Consider the following 10,388-nt stretch of genomic DNA (forward strand, 5'->3'; position numbering starts at 1 on the left):
AGTTTCCTCAGCAAGTAGAGCTAGTATGGCATCAAATTTTAAGGTACCGACTCCCCTCATAGAGTCCCGTTGCTCACTAGAGAAACCCCTAAGCATATTCTTGGAAAACTCCTGGATATCCGGCGTCTGAGCAGCATCTGCACATTCAACATTTGCTGAGAGGTTGGAATAGGCTCGGCCAATAAGCCGGAAGTCTCCGGAACGGCTAGGTGACTGGGTATAAGTCTTAACCCTGCAAGGATGAGGTAATGGGTTAAAGGCGGTGATACCTAGGATCTCAACCACCAAGTTCTAGGGGCGCTTGTCATTCCGCCTACCAGAAATAAGACTACTTGGGTCAGTTTAGTCTCTAGCAACAGAAAGCTGCTTGTTACCCTTTACAGACACTTTGGACGCTTCCTCCTGCTTCAAAGCGTCCATGGAAGTCGGCGACTTGCCGCCAGTGGAAGGGTGAGAGTCGAACCTACTTGCAGAGTGCTTCTGTGCTGTTGTCTTCTTCTGACTTGAAAGCGTCTACTCCTCTCCAGCAAATGGCTGCTTAAGAGGCCTTTCACTCAGGGTAGGAAGAACAGGTGGCTTCACTGATCCTTCCTGGAAAATTATAAAAGACTTAGTATAAAATGGTGTAATCTGCCTGTATTGAAATAACGGATGCATGGGAGCTTACATGATCGAGTTGATCCTTTTTTAATATCTGGCTTTTCTACCAGATCATCTGACGGTAGGCGGATGTAGAGTTGCGTGGTTTCTTGTTTGGTGAAAGCTAAGACATTGCTTCTTCTGGAAAAAGATCAAATGTAAGATTAATATCATCAAACAAAAAACAAGTTTAATAATATACTCATCTGGTCAGCTACCTTTGGTTTTCTCTGTACTAAGGCCACAAGTGGCCAGGTAGACAAGATCCCTAAGCCATTCAAACCTAGGGATGTAACTATTAGGGACTATCTCTCTCTCGACCCCTCCCTCTAAAGTTTTAATTTCGACTTTGAAAAGACCAAGTGTTAAGATTTGATCCCAGCCTTCCTCAGGTACATGGGGAGAATTTCCTTCTGATCAAGGAGGTACGGATCTCGATTCCAAGAGTTGAACTTCCTGTTCTAGATGGTATCTGGAGAAGAGATGATGTAGAACTTGTTTCTCCAATATTTCCACTTGGACTCTTTTTAAAGGGTCATCATAAACCCCTTGTTATAGGTTAGGATATACCAGCTGGCACCTGTTGACTTTGGAGATTTACTCAGATAATACATAGAGGCAAACGCCTCAAAACCCGGTTCTACCCCTAACATCCTGCATGCGGCCACATACCCAAGTATGTTTACCCAAGAGTTGGGGGCTAGCTGCCACACCCTTAGGCGGTACCCGTCTAGGATCTGCTTAACTGCTAGATCCAAGGGGAACCTCGGGCCCACCTGTATGGAACCTCATAACACCCAAAGCTAGAGTCCCCATATCTTTGACAAAACGGCCAAACGATTGTGGCATCTAGTGTGGGGACATTTATTTCATATCCTGCCCCATGACATCAGTGTCCTGGAAGTCCTTTATTTTCTTGCACATGTTCCTTTGGGTCCCAACAGATATATGGGTGAACGAAGGGGTGAACTCTTCTTGCAAAGAGGAAGACGCCTTTCCTTGACCTCTTTTAGTATAGGCGACCTCTCCCTCAGAGTCAGTAAGGAAATCAAAGTCCCGTGACTCTTCACTGACCTCCCACGGGCTCGTTTCAGCATTACAGCCGCATGAGGGGGCATTTGTATGGGATGACCCTTGCTTGGAGCCGGACGCTCCATCATCAGAGCCATCTTCAGACTTGTTCAAGATGAAGTCATCCGACATACTTGGGTGATGAGCGTCATTTATGGCGCTAAAAAGAATAAGATTTAGGTTCATTTTCTATATTTTCTTTCATTATTTTCATATAATTTTCTTAGTTTTATTTGGTTTTCCGTCCTTATAACTCATTTTGGTTTTTCGTTTACTTTTATGAGTTTTTCATGATTTTTGTTCTTAATTTTGCTATTTTAGTTTAGTTTCAATTCATTTTGCTTTCTCCCTTATTTTACTTGAAATTTTGTAGGTGAAGTTTTAAAGTTTTATTTGCCGCACTCTTACGGTTGCGCTCTCATTGATTGTAGGTCATGAACACGCAAATATGTGAAGATCAAGGGCTGCCCTCCTCGCGAGCATCATCACGAGAGCGCCGTCGATAGGGATGCACGAGAGCGCTAGGAGAAAGAATTCACACAATGGATTACGAGCAAGCAAGAGGAGTCGTGCGCATCGTAAGGATGCAGTAGGGGTGCGTGCGCGTAGACCCCCATGTGCGTGCGCGTCGACCCCTCTGTGCGCGCGCATGGGCTTGTTGCGCATGCACACCATGGATCTTTGTTCCTTTTGTTTTTCTTTACTATATATACTTGCGACCTTTCTATTTTTGAACATCTTTAGACTAGATTAGAAATTCTCTCTCATATTTTAGCTTACGTTGAGAGTTTCTCTCTCTAGATCTAGGGTTAGTTCAGGAGTAGTATTAGAGAGAGAAAGTGAGGAATTTCATTGGGGATTTAAGAGATTGAAGATTCAAGGTGACAATTGTATTGAAGATCTCCATTATCAATTAATGAGGATTTCTCACTCTCTCTCCTCTTTATTGCTTTGTTTAATTTCATGTTTGTTTGGTTTGATTTTGATGTTTGATTCTTTATTAGTGTAATTGTTCTTGATATTTTGTTGATTCTTGATTTCTTTAGTTGTTTGTTGGTAGGTGATGATTCTTGAGTAGTTGTTTAGCTAGGAATTAGGTGAAACTTGTATGATGGATTGATTGTGATTAATTTGGGAATTGTGTTGATTGATTGTTGAGATTAAAGTGATTAATGAAGGTTTGCATGTGTGTAATTCGATTAGGCCTTGAGAATTTTGCTAGATTGCATTGTAATTGCTAATGACACGACCAATTGGCTTAGGAATTGCAATTATCGATTGGTTTAGATTGTGATTCTCTTAGTTTGTTATTCATAGTGACCCCTAGCTTAACAATTAGGAGATAGCTCTTTGATTCCAATTGATAGCTCTTATCATTAGTCTTCATAACCTTTGATTAGCATGATCTTCCCAAGTTGTTGCTATTGTCATGATTACTTGTTGATCCCCATTCCTAGTGTTTTATTTGTTTGTTTACTTGTTTGTTAGTTGTTTAGTGTTACCTCTTTACCCTTGACTTCGACCTAGCTTAGGCACATAATTGAGAGTGCTTGAACATTATCGTTCCTTTAGGTTCGACCCTTGACTTACCTCTATACTCGTATTTAGGTTTGTTAAGTGTTTATAAATTTGTTTGGCTCTAGGGAAAATTAGATAACGGCCTACATTTTCCCTACGTCATTGGGGTGCCGGGTGAATGGTCAAATATCTCACTCTTAGGCATCCTAATTGAATTGTTGTCCTCTTTGTCACTAGAAGCTTAAGTTGTTAGGTTTCGATAAGTCTAACTCACCGCGGAAGAAAACCCGAGCCAAGACCACACTCACAATTAATATAATCACAAAGCATAATTAACTTAAACAACAAGAATTAAGGAAAGATTAATACCTTTGACGCGTGCTTCGCTCTCAATAAGATATCTTACTTTAGAAAGCTTTTAGATTCGCTCGCACGAAGACCTCCAACAGAAGTCCACCAACAACACGACCCCAACAAGGTCCAATGCTTAGAGGTTAGCTAAGCCCGACCTAAACTCGAGTAATTATATGTGTTTAAAGGTTTTCTCAATGGAGATGCCTTTTCTAACACCTTACTCAAGTGAACAATCCAAAGGTGTGCCTTGGCTATTTATAAGGAGTGCTTCCTTGTGAATTCCACTCATCTTTCAATGTAGGACTTTTTCACAAAATGATCCCACATAGAAAGAATGTTGAATTCAATCCTTAGTTAAATAAACCAAGGAATAACAAAGTAACAAGTGTCACATGGTTAGGTGAGGACCACCTCCTCACTTGCTCCCCAAGGCAACTCACATGCATTGTGATCTAACCATGTGGCACCCAACCTTGACCCCAAGTTGGGTTCAGTTGGGCCGCCACCTTTTGGCCCGCGTCCATGACCCGCCACCCGGGTCCGCGGCCCGTTGCCACATGGCACGCTGCCACGTGGCGCGTTGACACTTGGTGGCTGCCAACGTGGTGCACGCGCCACGTGGCACGCCACCACCTTGGTGGGTGCCACGTGGTGTGCTGCCACGTGTGCCCCCACGTGGCGCACTTCTATTTGGCGTGCTTCCCTAGCCTTTCGCGCGGCTAGGGTTTATACTTGTTACTTGAAGCATTTTCCCCTGTCGCTAATTCCTAAATTTTGGCTCGACTTTTAAGATTCGGTTCCGACGCTCTAAGCTCTGAATCCGACGTCTTTGTTCACAATACTCGAGCGACTCATTAATTCCTTCAGAATTAATTCGTTGTGTTGGTTCGTTAGTTGCTTGAGTGTGACTCGAAGGGTTCAGTCAAGATTAAGTTGTAATATTAATTAATCATTAATATTACTGATCGGAAGCGGCCTCCACCTAAGCATTCCGATCACTTGTCCTCACTGAATAATTAACTTTCTAATAATTCTGAACCCTCTATCGGAATAATACACTTGTTCAAAGGACACCATTCTTATCATAGGTCGTCTTCTTAGTTCTGGCCATAGTGTCCTGTACAGACACAGAGACGGTCGAATTCGGGGACGTTCGCAGAATGGGGCAGGCAGCACTCCAAGTCCTAAATTCAGCCATCCCAGGTGACCGGCTGACAGCTATCCTAGGCCATGCCATGTGTAAGGTGGATGAGCCCATCGTAGGGGATCCTTCTCCTTATATGCCCATGACCCTTTAAAAGCCTAGGACTTTATAATTATTAGGGTATATTAGGATTTGAATTCCTGACTGTTTGAGGGACCTTGAATTAGAGTTGATCCTATCATTACGCGTTTTTATAAGAAACAAGTAAGGAGTCGCCAATGAGTTTTAGGAAAACTCATAAACCTTATTCATGCCTTTCTCCCATGTAGAGTTCAAGGGATATTTAGCACAAATTGTAAGTTTACCCATGCCCAAATTGGTCTACGTGTACTAGAAATGAGTTTGGGAGAGAGGGTACTAAAATAATGTTCCCTTTAGGGGGGAATCACTATCCTAGCCCTAGTGCGGCCTCTACTAGCTCTTCCTTTTTAACAATTTAATCACCAAACAATATATGCAACGTGATACCTAGAAACTAAGTTAGTTGATTTTATTTACAAGCATTAATCAAGTAGGAATTACATTGCAAAAGTCATTATTCTTATTTAATCAATATTTGTGGAAAAAAACAAGAAATAAATAATATTCGCCTTGTGTTAAGTGATCAAACAACAATTAATTTTTTAATTCTATTCTTTATTTAACGCAAGATACTATGTTAAATTCATTAATTAAAAGTTTGTTTAAAGTGGTCAAACAACACTAATTAATTAATTAAAGGTTTGTTTAAACAAAACGAAAAGATGATTGATCTAAGTGCTCGGGAATTTACCACTTCTCCTTGCTAGATCTTCGTTTAGAACACTTATGGACTCCTTCTTATTCAGGAACCTCCACCGTAGTAATGATGAGTGACATTTATGGCACTCATTTGGTCCCTTTTTGGATGAATTTTATTTCATTTTATTACTCTTTTCTTTAGTTTTCCTTAATTTTATTCTAGTTTTCTTCATTTCATGCTTTTTGTAGTTAGTTTCTCTATTTTATGCATTTTTCTAGTTTACTTGCTATTTTTCCCTTTTACTTGCTTTATATCCTTTGACTGTAGGTTGTGATTGATTGTCCAATAATTCCCGAGCTTCCTTTCTATGATCTTTCATTGTTTTCATGCCTAAAGATTGTGCAAGAAGCTTCAAGTCAAAGGTGGATCCAAGGGGCATGCTTCAAGGCTTTGTATATGCCTTTCTCATGGCTTATACTCTTCAAGAAATTCAAGAAAGTTTCTGCCTACTTTGTCCTCCATCATCATCATCTAGGATGTGTGCACCGCTTGAGCTAGGACGAAGAGAAGAAGGGGGAAAGACCCAGCTAGGTGCGGGCGCACCCAGGGAGTGTGCAGTCGCAAATTGGTAGGGTGCGGCCGCACACCTGGTGCGTGCGGGCGCACCAATCTGGGTGTGTTTCCCATGCGCGCCACTCTCTCTCCTCCAAGCGCCCGCACCGACGTGGGTCTATTTTTTGGTGTCAACACCGACCTCCTCTTTGTATATATAGTTATTTCTTTCTATTTTTAGAGAGAAGCTTTTTAGATTGGATTTCATAGTTAGTTTTTGATAGAATTTTAGAGAGAGAAACTCAAAGAAACTAATGGTTTTTGGTGATTTTTCAAGAATTCTTCATTGTAATTGATCTTTAGATTAAAGTTTTGTAAGGTTCTTCTTCTTGATTTCAATTCAAGTTTTATTTTAGTTGATTTCAATTGTTTTCCATGTTATTGTTGATTGATTGAAGCTTGTTTGATGATTGATTGTAGTTTTATTGATTTTTGATTGATTGATTGATTTGATCTTTGATTTCAAATATGTTGATGATGAAATTGATGATTAGTGTAGCTTTGATCTTGATTTCCATGGCTAGTGAGTAGTTTTCTAGCTAGGGAAATGGTGAAGCATGTTTGAGTGATGGATTAGAGTAATTTGGGGATAATTGATGGAGTTGATGATCGATATGATTAAATTTGGTTGATAATTAATGTGCATGTGTGTGATTGATTGAAGTTTGGCCATCTTTGATTATTGCACTAGATTGCATTGTGAGCTTGCTATGATACGGACCATTGATTAGTAAGTTGCAATTTCACGATTGAGGTGCTTTGTGACGTTCCCTAAGTAGTGTTTAACGTAGTTGACGCTAGTTAGACCTCTAGGTGAACTATCTTGGTATGCTCTTTTGGATACATGATTGATCTTCCTTCATATCACTTGACTTAGTCGGTTTGACCTCCCAAATTACCATTTTCCATTACAATTACATGTGGATCCATTGCCCTAGTGTCTTTTAGATTGATTTCATACAAGTTCTTGCATCATTTAGCTCTAGCTCTAGTGTCCTTCATAAACCCCCTTACTTGACTTCGAAATAGCTTGACTTAGGCATTGTGCATTCGACCTCCATTCCCTTGGGTTCGACCTTGACTTACCACTATACTTAATAGGGGTTTGTTGAGTTACAAATTTTGTTTGATTGGGTGGGGTGGTAGCCCAACGACCTACCGTTCTTCATCCCATCAAAATGGCGCCGTTGCCGGGGAATGGTGCTTTGAGTGCATGTTGTTGTTGAGTCTATTTCACTTTATTTGCAAAATACAAAAAGATTGTACACTTTAGGCTACACTTGTAGCCGTGCTACTTATATTTTCTTTGAGTTTTGTATGCATAGGTCCCGAGATCGTTCATTTGTTCCCTTTGATCCGGAGATTGAAAGAACTCTCTCAAGGAGGAGAGTAGCAAACAAGACATTGGATTATAGTTCCTCAAGCGAAGAAGAGATTGAACAAGAGCAAGTCATGGGAGAACAACCAAGAGTTGCCTTGAAAGAATTGGGAGTGCCCGGTGCATATAGGTTCGAGAGCGGCATAGCTCCACCTACAACACCGGCAAACGATTTTGAAATTAGGCCGGCAATGATCACCCTAATTGAGAGGAGACAATATAGTGGGGCAAAGAACGAGAGCCCATTGAACCATCTTAAAGAGTTTGAAAAATATTGTAACACAATCAAGGTTAATGGAGTGTCTCAAGAATTTATCCGCCTCAAGTTGTTCCCTTTCTCTCTCATAGGAAGATCTTTGGAATGGCTAGACAAAGTGGTGAAGCCCAATTCATTGAGAACGTGGGATGATGTCACTAAAGCTTTCTTGTCCCGTTTCTATCCTCAAAAGAAAACGGCGGAGGCAAGGGCTTTAATTCAAGGGTTCAAGAAAAAGCCAAATGAGAGTCTTTATGAAGCATGGGAAAGATTCAAGGAGTACCAAAGAGAATGTCCTCACCACGGAATTCCAACATATCAATTGATCCAAATCTTCTATGGTGGTTTGAGTCCTCAAGGCAAGGCATGTCTTGATGGAGGGGCCGGTGGTCCAATCATGAACAAAACCGAAGAAGAAGTTGTTGACATAATAGAGGATGTGGTGACTTACTATAGAGATTGGCAAGATGGGGAAAGAGATTCTTCAAGCAAGCAATCCTCGTTGCACTCGGTGGACCATCTTAATGCCATCAACAATCTTTCCTCTCAAATGACAAACTTGGGAAAGGAGATGCCGGCGATCAAGGCCAAGTTGGAGAACGTTTCTTCCTCTTCCCAAGCTTCAAATCTTCCCTCCCAAATTAAGGGGAGAGGTACTTCTTCTAACTCTCAAACTCCTTCTACTTCACATAATATGCCTATGGGATGTTTGTTTTGTGATGTGTGTGGATCATATGACCATGATTCTAGCAATTGCAACAATGAATGTGTTGATGAGTTTGACAACAATGAGTGTGAGCATGTTAATTTTGTGTCAAACAACAATGTCCAAAGGTTTGATAATCAAAGAGGCCAATGGAATAGGAATTACCAAAACCAAGGCAATTTTGACAACTATAATCATGGTGGTGGTTATAGGAACCAAGGGAATCAAGGTTCTCGTGGTAACCACAACCAAGATTATAGTGGCCAAAATCAAAGCCAAAATTATGGTAATCAAAACCAAGGCTATGGTAATCAAAACCAAGGTTATGGAAATCATAACCAAGGTAATGGTAACCATAATCAAGGTGGTGGTAACCATAATCAAGGTTATGGTCAAAATTAAAATAGGGATAATTGGAACAATCAAGGAAGGGGAAATTTTCAAAACAATGCTCAAAGAGGTCCCCCTCCCGGATTTGTTTCAAAGACTCACGGTGAAAATTCCTATTCACAACCTTCTTCTCCTAGGACTACTTTGGAGGAATTGATTGATAATCAAACCAAGATCATTAACACCTATATGGCAGTTAGTGATAAGAAATTCAATGAGATGATGACCCACAATAAGATGCTTGAGACTCAAATAACCCAATTAGCAAGCACTATTAAGGATTATGCTAGTCCTTCATCTTTGCCTTCCCAAGGTGTTGAACCAAAGAAACCCGTGTACTCTATTGCCACTAGTGGAGCAAATGACTTTAGTGAGGGAGTTTCTTGTTCAAAAGAGGGAGAAGATGAGAAGGGTGGTATGGAGAATGAAGATGAGAGGGTTGAGTCTAAGGAAATTTATTCTGAGGTTGAGGAAAAAGAAGAAAGTGTTGTTGTTGAAAAGATGAGTGAGGTAGAGAGATTTCCCGATCTACCATACCCCCAAAAATACTTGAGATTCAAAATGGATGAGCAATTTGGGAAGTTCCTTGAAGTTCTTAAGGAAGTCCATGATTCAACACCCTCTACCGAGCTAATTCCCGATATGCCTAAGTACTCCAAGTTTCTTAAGGAGATACTAGAGGAGAAGGAAAATTTTGATGAGGGTAGTTCGGTGGAAGGAGGGAAGTGTTTTAGTGCTCTTGTCCATGGTGAGCTTCCGGAGAAAATGGAAGATCCGGGGAATTTTTCAATCCCTTGTCAAATCAAGAAGATGGTTTTTGAGAATGCTTTGTGTGATCTAGGGGCTAGTGTGAGTATTATGCCCTTTTCGGTTTTCAAGAGGCTTGATCTAGGTGAGCTTCAACCGTCTAATATAACACTTCAATTGGCCGATCGCTCTATTAAGTTTCCCAAGGGGAGAATTGATGATGTCCCTCTAAAGATTGGAGAGTTTGTCTTTCCCGTGGATTTTGTTGTTTTGGAGATTGAGGAAGATGAGCATATTCCAATCATTCTAGGGAGACCTTTCTTAGCCACCTCGGGAGCTTTAATAGATGTGAAGGGAGGCCAAATCACTTTGAGATGTGGAAAATTAGAAGAAAGTTTTAAGTTGAAGCCAATGCATGAGTCTTTATCTTGTGTGCAAGATATAGCATGTGCTAGTCTTTCTCGTTCCATTGATGATGTGTGCATGGTTGATTCTTCTACTAACGATGCTTTTGAGATTGTTGATGATGTTTGTGCAAGTCTTGATGATGTTAGTGAAGAAGAATTTGTAATTCAAAAGCCAAGGGATAAGAAAGAAATTGAGATTCCAAATTGGTTCAAGCTTAATTCTCAAGATGAAGAGAAAGCTTCCATGGTTAAGGATGTTGAAGTCAAGCCGAAGAAAAAAGCCCGTGACTCGAAGAAATTAAGAAAAAGAAAGAAATTGAGAAAAGAGAAGGAAGAATTTGAAAAGAATTTTGTGAAGGTTTCATTAAGCAACGATGAGAAGTTG

At 40.6% G+C, this 10,388-nt stretch overlaps 1 non-coding gene across 1 annotated transcript; it reads right to left on the minus strand.

Moving 5' to 3' along the window:
• Positions 1 to 7,956: 7,956 nt before the first annotated feature.
• On the minus strand, positions 7,957 to 8,062 carry LOC145587065 (small nucleolar RNA R71). Its single transcript, XR_014101112.1, has one exon. It is a non-coding gene; the product is annotated as a small nucleolar RNA R71 (small nucleolar RNA).
• Between the last annotated feature and the right edge of the window lie 2,326 nt (positions 8,063 to 10,388).

The sequence above is a fragment of the Chenopodium album genome, chromosome 16 (genome assembly GCF_948465745.1).
Source record: "Chenopodium album chromosome 16, dcCheAlbu1.1, whole genome shotgun sequence".
In the NCBI taxonomy this organism is placed as follows: domain Eukaryota; kingdom Viridiplantae; phylum Streptophyta; class Magnoliopsida; order Caryophyllales; family Amaranthaceae; genus Chenopodium; species Chenopodium album.